Below are 8,426 nucleotides of genomic sequence, written 5' to 3'. Positions count from 1 at the left end.
AAAAATATCAAGGCGATATTGATACTGTTATTCTTGGTATTGATACCAATAGGTGAGTATCGATACCGAGACTGATGGTATCGATACCTTACAGTAACTTGGGAAATTATGAAATTTCATAATGCTATTTTGATTACGGTATCAACCTTAGTATCGATACTTGGGTAAGTATAGTACTGATACGAATAAACATGAAAGTTTATAAAATTTTGGAATAATTATTTGAAAAACAAATTAAAGATGGTATTGATGGGGTATGGTATGGGACAATGGATAAGGGGGAAATACGAGTTATTAATTAATGCTAAATATATTTATTTTGGGTAACTCGTACGGGAGCTCCGAATCATGACGATACCAAGTTTCTTGTATGGGAGCCCCGAAAGATTAGAATGATTTGTACAGGAGCACCTAATTATGACTATACTAGGTATCTTGCATGAGAGCCCCGAAGGATTAGATTTACTCGTACAATAGCACCTAATCATGATTATATAGGTTGTCTCACGCGGGATCTCCTTACTAAAAACTCAAGTACCTCTTTAGAGATATACATAATTATGCCTTAACAAGTCTTTACTAAGAATGAAATCCAAAACTTGTGATATGGCTTGGATAGAGTAAGACTTATTTTATTGATCACGTCTGAAATAATATCCTGAAGATTTCACAACTTGTATTTTTTTCGTTACATTATTTATTATATAATGTATGAATCCCTTAGAATAATTTTTTATTATTGGGCTCTGTCGTAACCGATTTTCGGCAGAACAATTGTTTAATTGTTTTAAAAAATAGTTACGACTTTAATTTTGGAAATGGTTGATTTTGAATTAATTTGGATTAAATTGGAAAGAGTTGCCATCGGTCTTTGGGTTAGGTAGGTCGAATACCTAAAAAAGCGTCTTTTAAAAATAATTTAAGAAAAATCATTTTTCAAGACAAAAGTTGGTATGCGTTTACCAAAAATTCGATTAAAATGGGTTCGGGAGTCGGTTACGAGTGGGGAAGGATTAGCACCCCCACAGCGCCCAACATTGGTACTGCGTTGTTTACATATTGTTGTAATGGTAGAAATCATGAATCAAATATAAAGTTAAACTATGATTCATTTATTGAATATTGATGATATTATTTTGCACAAATAATTCTAGAAAATACCTTCTTTGTCAGTCAAGGTGTGCTTTTATGAATTCTCCATTCGAAAGATCATTATCATATTTTTATCAAATTATATATTTAATATATAAAAATAATAATAAAATAAAATTATGAGCATATTAAAATATTTAATAAACTATCATACACATGCAACATGTATAGATTTGTATTTAACGTGAGAAATAATAAAATAGTCATATAAAAAATGTATAAAACATATTATGCAACTAATTAATTAAAAATTATCATCTGCACGCATATATAGGTATATAAACTACAAAATGAACATATAAATGAGACAAACATACATATCAAACAAATTACACTAAAAGTCAAGAAAATTGATGTTTAAATTAAAGAAATAATAAATTATAATAAGGAAAACAAATTACACCCCACAGACAAACATAAACCACTCTATACAAATTCACAACTACAAAATAAATGATAATTTTTCAACTATCACGAGAAAGCAACAAAAGAGTCAAACAAGTTGTTTAAATAAATAATAAATTAACATGAAATGTTTGCTAAACATGAAAACACTCATCTAGGAAAATTAGATTAAGTCGAAACATGAACACAAATATTTAAGGTAGCTTCAAATATTATAAATGAACAAAGTGACTGATGCAATGAAAAAAAAGTTGTATTAATAAAAGGACTGATTAATAGTTTTAAATAAACAAGAACCAAAATCATAAATATTAAATATTACAAATATTAAAAATGAAAATAGTTAATAAATTACGTATAGAACCAAAATAAAATGACAATAAACATGTAGAACTAATCCATAATTTATCCTAAATATCAAACAGTGACTAAATTAGAATTATTATAAACTACGTGACCAAATTCAAATATTAACATACTATATAATAATAAGACTAAAATTAAAAATATTAAACATTAATGTTCAAAATAAAATAAAGTAAATGGCTAGAAAATAAAATTATAAATGACGCATGACCTTAAATGTAATTTATCCACGCATGAAATTACAGAAATGATGCTCCTCAAAATGATGTCGTTTTAATCGGACAATATAAGCCCAAAATTGGACTTAATTCTCTCATCTTCGTCATTTTATTCTTTCTTGCCCGAGAGATAGAGAGAGAGAGAAAATAACCTTACTCATCGACGGGTCCACGGTGGCTGGAGGGACCAAATGGTCCAAAGAGCTTCCTCTTGCTCCTTACTCATCGAATATCCTTTTAGTTTGACCTAGAAATAACCCTACAAGCTTAGATCTAGAATAATACCTTTCAAAAAAACACAACTCCGACGACTTTTAGATACTTCTCCGATCAAGGTAAGGGTTCTATCCCTCTCTCTTTATTTTTCTTTTTCTGTTCGAAAGCCCCTCGAAAATGGTTCTTTTACTCGATTCGATCTCTGTTCGAATTAATTTTCTTGGAATTCCCCCTTTCTTTCTGAATACTCTCTGTCATATTTTATAGGTGCTTGTAGTGACTATTCCACTGATATTGAGTAGTGGGTCAAGCATTACACCGAATTTTCGAGATTTTATTTGATTAAAAATATATTCAGTGGATTTTTGAGTAGATCTGGTCTGATTGTGGTTGTTGCATGACACAAACAGTGACAATGGTGGCTTTGGATGCTCGAAGATTGCTCGGCGTTCACTATTGTGACGGTTGGAGAAGGCTGGCCCTATTGCAGTGGCGTGTACAGTGGAATGGGATGAGTAGCGGCGGTGGATGTCCTTAGGGTTTCAAAAACCCTAAAATTATTGAGTGATCTGGACCAGAGTTGGGTCACGAGTCGGGCTTGGCTTTGGGTCTGCATATGGGTAATGTTGTTGGGTATTGGGTATTTGTATATGGGCTGGCACCTTGTAATTAGACTCTAGGGCTTGAGTGTTGGGCTCCAAATTTGCTGGGCTTCAGTAGCCTACACAAATGTAAAATGTTTAATTAATAATAATAATAATAATAATAATAATAATAATTTAATAATGTTTTATCGACTCGTACAAAAAACGGGTGTCTACAGCTGCCCCTCTTTGCACATTCTTGTGTTAACAAGAATAGGGCAAAGATGAAAAAAGACAACCAGTTTTTGTTTGATCTTTTTTTGTTGTTTTGAGGTTCATCACTGATTTGAAATGTCGTGAATCAAGAAATGGAAATGTGGAAAACATCCAGCACTTAAGGTCTTATGGATGGCCTGAAGGACTTATCATCTTGCTCGAAAAACTTACAAATAACCCGAATGATTTACACATCATGCTCGAAAGACTTACAGATGACCCGAAGGATTTAAAAATCAAGAAACCCCCGAAGGCTTAGTTTCTTAAAATCTCATTTGAAAACATCCTGCACTTAAGGTCTTATGGATAGCCCGAAGGACTTACAAATCAAGAAACCCCCGAAGGCTTAGTTTCTAAAATTTCATTTGAAAACATCCTGCACTGAAGGTCTTATGGATGGCCTGAAGGACTTAAAAATCAAGAAACCTCCGAAGGCTTAGTTTCTTAGATCTCATTTGAAAACATCCTACACTGAAGGTCTTATGGATAGCCTGAAGGACTTAAAAATCAAGAAACCCTTGAAGGCTCAGTTTCTTAATTGTCACCAAGGAACCCCTACATATCACGATGGTCCCTCAAATTTGTCATTAAGAAACCCCTACATATCACGATAGTCCTTCAAGCTTATCATCAAGGAACCCCTACATATCATGATGGTCCCTCAAGCTTAGTTTCTTATAAAATTATTTGAAAATCATCATCAAGAAACCCCTGAAAATCAGGCTTAATTTCTTAAAAATCTTTTGAAAACATCATGTTGTTTGGGTAATGTGACCGCACATCAAAGTAAAGATTCTTCTTGGATTGGGCTCGTCAATTCTTGAGGTTTTGCCAATCGAAATATATTTCCCTTCATTCAAGGCTTGAATTCTGTCTTTTTCTTCTCTTATTTTCTTGGAAAATTTGTAAAAACATGCTTTAATACATGAAATATAAATGCAACATGTAATGCATGACTTTTTTATATGCAAATGATGTTCTTATGAATGCAAAAAATGTTGATGCAATCTTCATTTGACTTCAAAGTGGCCATCTCAGTCTTCTTCTACTTGATCACTTCTTCCCAAAGTCTACTCAAATATTCATATAGCAACTCATAATTTCCAACTTGCATTTTTGAAGGCCCATCTAATCTTTTTCTCTCTTCTTGTCGTCTTCATTTTCTGTCTTCATTTAGGAGAAAACATTTTCTTTCTCAACTTCTTGTTACGATCAGAAATATGACTGTGTTGCCCTATTTTCAGAGACTATGCATAAGACTATGCTAAACTCCGTAAAGATCAAAGGGAGAGTTGCGTCAATTATGATTTGACTCTTGAAACTCGACATCAGGAGGACCTATCCAAATTTTCATGTCACCGCATCTAGTCAAACATCAAATGAGGCTCGTTTTTAACAACAACCCATCTTTCAGCCTTAGTTGATACCACTAGTCTCTTGCAGTTACGATTTTATCACCTCTTTCGTGGAAAGAAATCTTCATCATATCTCACTTCTAACCTTGGGGTTGAAGAAAATAAACTTCATCTTGAGTCCACAAATAGAAACACAACATGATTGCAACATTGGTTCAGCACCATAATCACTGGTTTGTAAAGTATTTGACAACACATTCATCATTTCCTGTAGCTTCTGCTCATATTTCTCAATCAGTGATGCTCTTTTCATAGTGTTTGGAGCTTTTGTAGGACGTCACTTAAGAACAAAGCTCAGTGAAACCGCAAGTAGGATACTTTAACTGCCATCATCAAATTACCAGAATAATGCAAATTCAAAATACGTTCAAAATTGTTTCTTGTTGATATGAGCCTTCAATATGAACTTTCAAAATGGCCCACATGAATTTTTTTTATCTGAAATGGGTCTTCAAAATACCTAACATTTTATTTCTGGTTGAAATGGACTTTCAAAATATCCCAACCTTTTCATGCTAGTGTGAGCCTTCAAAATGCCCCACATGGATTACTTCTGTCTTTTTCATGCTGATGTGAGCCTTCAAGATGCCCCACATGGATTATATAGACCTTCAAAAATACATCCAACCTTCAAGTCAAAAGGTTTACTCTCAATGTCCACTGAATTTGAATCTCATGATTCCTACGAGGTTCAACTTTGATAATGCCCCATTTATGGATTATTGTGGCTCTATTTGTGCTCAAATATGTTTATCTTGAATGCTCTCATTCTGGTGTTGCTAAAAAAAATTAAGTAACTTAAGAAGTGATCAATCCTTCTGACATAACTATCTGATATATGTGCCTCTTCTGAATAAAGTGGTCATCTTCTGCTTGACTGGTTGTATTCTTACCTTTTTGTTATGCACTGAGATATGTGACCTTTTTTCGAATGAGACAATCATCCTCTTCTTATCAGGTTGTTGATAATGTCACAAGAGAGTGTTACAAGTTCTCTCTTCCAGCCCTCCTGATCTTTCAGACAACTTGCTCTCAAGAAGTTCTTCATCATTCTGGCACCGCTCATTCTTTTCCTACAATAGAGGTAGAATAGGCATCAGCTTGCTTCAAAGACCTTCCTTATTTGAGATTGTCCTATTTGAAAATGTTTTTTCTCCTTTCTTTATTGAAGAATGAAAGAATTTTGTAAAATATTTCCTATTACAGGTTCATAATTGAATCAAATCATAAAACATGAGTTTAATGAATATCAAATAAATCAACTACTTTTTTAAATCATTTAAAAATCATAATCCTATGACAAGTGTCAAAATTATTGATTGGTTTAAGGTGTAGGTTGATTTTGGTAAAGTAATGTCTCTCAGGTTTGTCCAGCATATATGTCCCTTTGAGCGTTCGCTAACTTGAAGAAATGGTTGTTATGCTCATCTCGTAGAGATACTTCTTAGTTCCAGACTCTCAGGAACATCTTTGGGATGTGTGGTTCTTCATCAAGAATTTAAAATCATCTCTTATATCGTTGTTGCACCATTCAATATTCAATCCACTTTTCAGGTTTTCAACTCCAATATGCCTTTGGTTTCAAGACATTATTCAAAATTTATATCTTGAACCCCCTTTTATAATATCATGCACTAAATATTTTTTTAAAACTAATTTTTGTAAATAAAAATTAATCCTGAGAAGCGGAATAGAATCTGAAGATAGTCTCTTTTACTTAGAAATCCATGTACGATTAGAATGGACTTTTCAGGGACGTAACGTAGGTAATGCTCATGGTTATGAAAAAAAATGGATAAAAAAGCCCAAACAAGTGTTTAAGGGTAATTGAACCAACGATCAATTCATAATGATGCCTTCATTCTTGCCTTACTTGACTTGGATCTGCATTGCTACTTGTATTTCATCATTTCTTTTTCTAGATCCCTCTATACTGTCAATTTTGTTATATCTTCAGCATTTCTTGTGCTTCTTGTTGAATATGAATCTTTGAACTTGATCAACCTTAAAACTTGAGGTTCAATGAATCATCTATCTTGATTCAATTTCATTTCTTTCTTTTTTTCTCCTTTTTTTCTTCATTTTTTCTTTCTTTTTTTCTTTTCTTTATTTTCTTTATTTTCTTTTTTTTTCCTTTCCTTTTTCTCTGATGGATGAGTATAAGACTTCAATTGCTTTGAGTACCTCCTTTTACTCTTGCATTTGTTATTCTTGACTGGATTTGATCTTCAAGCACCTCATATTTGACCTTCCTTGTGGTTCAAAACTCTCTTTACTTAATGGAGATTTGCCTTCGTAATAAAACTGGATTGACAATTTTTATTCATGTGAGCAAATATCCTTCACCTTACCCCCAATGTGGAGGGTGATCCTTTCTTAGAGTTGAATCAAAAGAAAAATCATTCAGGCTCAAATGGGGACAACAAAAGATATTTTTCTCCTTTTGCGAAGGGATAAATGAAAGAATGGCGTTCATCATTTCATACACAGAAGTCTATGTAAACAAAATATCCCCAAGGGATGAATATTCAGGATTAACTTTTATTTACATGAAAATAATGTAATTAATGCATGATATAATTATTTAAATCAATCCCTTTTTTTTTCCTTTGAGCATACCCCAATTACTCAATATTCTCTTCAACAAGTTGGTCCATGATGCCCCATCTCGTTTCTTCTTGCAGGAAGATTCACGGATAATCGAAAGTTTGGTTCTTTTGAGGTCTGTTGGTTTCACCAGTATGAAGAACAAATGTGTGACTTTTGCAGTCGTGTATATGGTGAAAAACCAATCAACTCTACCCAAGAAGGTAAACATATGGATTCGTTGTCTCAAAAACAAGTAGAGACATTACTTCAGATCCTCAGATAAATGTAGGGTCAGGATTTGGTAAGGGTCAAAATCAATAAAGTAATTGTATTTTTGGCATTGGATAGGATATGAAAGGTCTAATTTTACCACTTTCCAAAGATCTAGGATTCTTTAGAAAATGAAAGAATATTTAATTTACTTGATATCCAAAAAATTTCAATATTAAAATTTGATTTATTGCTCATAACTATAAAAGTAACATAAATTTATTTATTACACAAAAGGCAGAGAAATGAACAAAAAACAAGTTCAAACAAGATGCTGAAAATGACTTGAAGTTTCATGAAATGACTTCTTCCTAATTAGGATGCCCCCATTACTAATCTGATATAGTAACACCTGACCCAAACGAATGCTATATTATGTGCTTTGACGCCCCACAAATGGTTGTTACATTTTATGCTTTGACACCCCACAAACAGATGCTACATTATGTGCTTTGATGCCCCACTTGAGCTTGTCATCCACTGTTTTACCAATTCTTGTGTCAACGTCCCATTTTTCACAAATGTCTCTATCTCCTTCAACAACAACCTATAATTTCCCGTAGAATGCCCCAATGCCCCTAAGTGAAAATCATAGACACTATCTTGATCATAGCTGTGAGCAGAAGGGTCTGGTTGCACTTTCACTGGCCTCGATGTAAGGTATTGACCTTTAACCAAATGGGGATACATATCTGATATAGAAGTTTGGAACACTTTCAAAGTATTTTTCGATCTTGGGACTTTCTTTGGACGACTCGAGTAACTTGCTGCCACTTTTCTTTTGCGGCTGTGCATCAGCATTTTCCTTTTGATCGGTTGGACGTTTGGAAGTGACTTTCAAGTTTCCTTTATTGATTGCATCTTCAATTAACTCTCCAGCCACCATAAGATCCTTAAATCCATTTGTCGGATTTCCCAACATTAACTCAAAGAAA

At 33.3% G+C, this 8,426-nt stretch overlaps 1 long non-coding RNA gene across 1 annotated transcript; it reads left to right on the top strand.

Annotated features, from left to right (window-relative positions):
* The first annotated feature begins 2,254 nt into the window (after positions 1 to 2,254).
* LOC120208639 lies at positions 2,255 to 2,900 on the top strand. The gene is made up of 2 exons (XR_005524327.1): positions 2,255 to 2,476; positions 2,768 to 2,900. It is a non-coding gene; the product is annotated as an uncharacterized LOC120208639 (long non-coding RNA).
* Positions 2,901 to 8,426: the final 5,526 nt, after the last annotated feature.

The sequence above is a fragment of the Hibiscus syriacus genome, unplaced genomic scaffold, assembly GCF_006381635.1.
Source record: "Hibiscus syriacus cultivar Baekdansim isolate YM2019G1 unplaced genomic scaffold, ASM638163v2 tig00016725_pilon, whole genome shotgun sequence".
NCBI lineage: Eukaryota > Viridiplantae > Streptophyta > Magnoliopsida > Malvales > Malvaceae > Hibiscus > Hibiscus syriacus.
The sequence above is the reverse complement of the archived record's forward strand: the minus strand, read 5'-3'. Positions and strand labels throughout refer to the sequence as shown.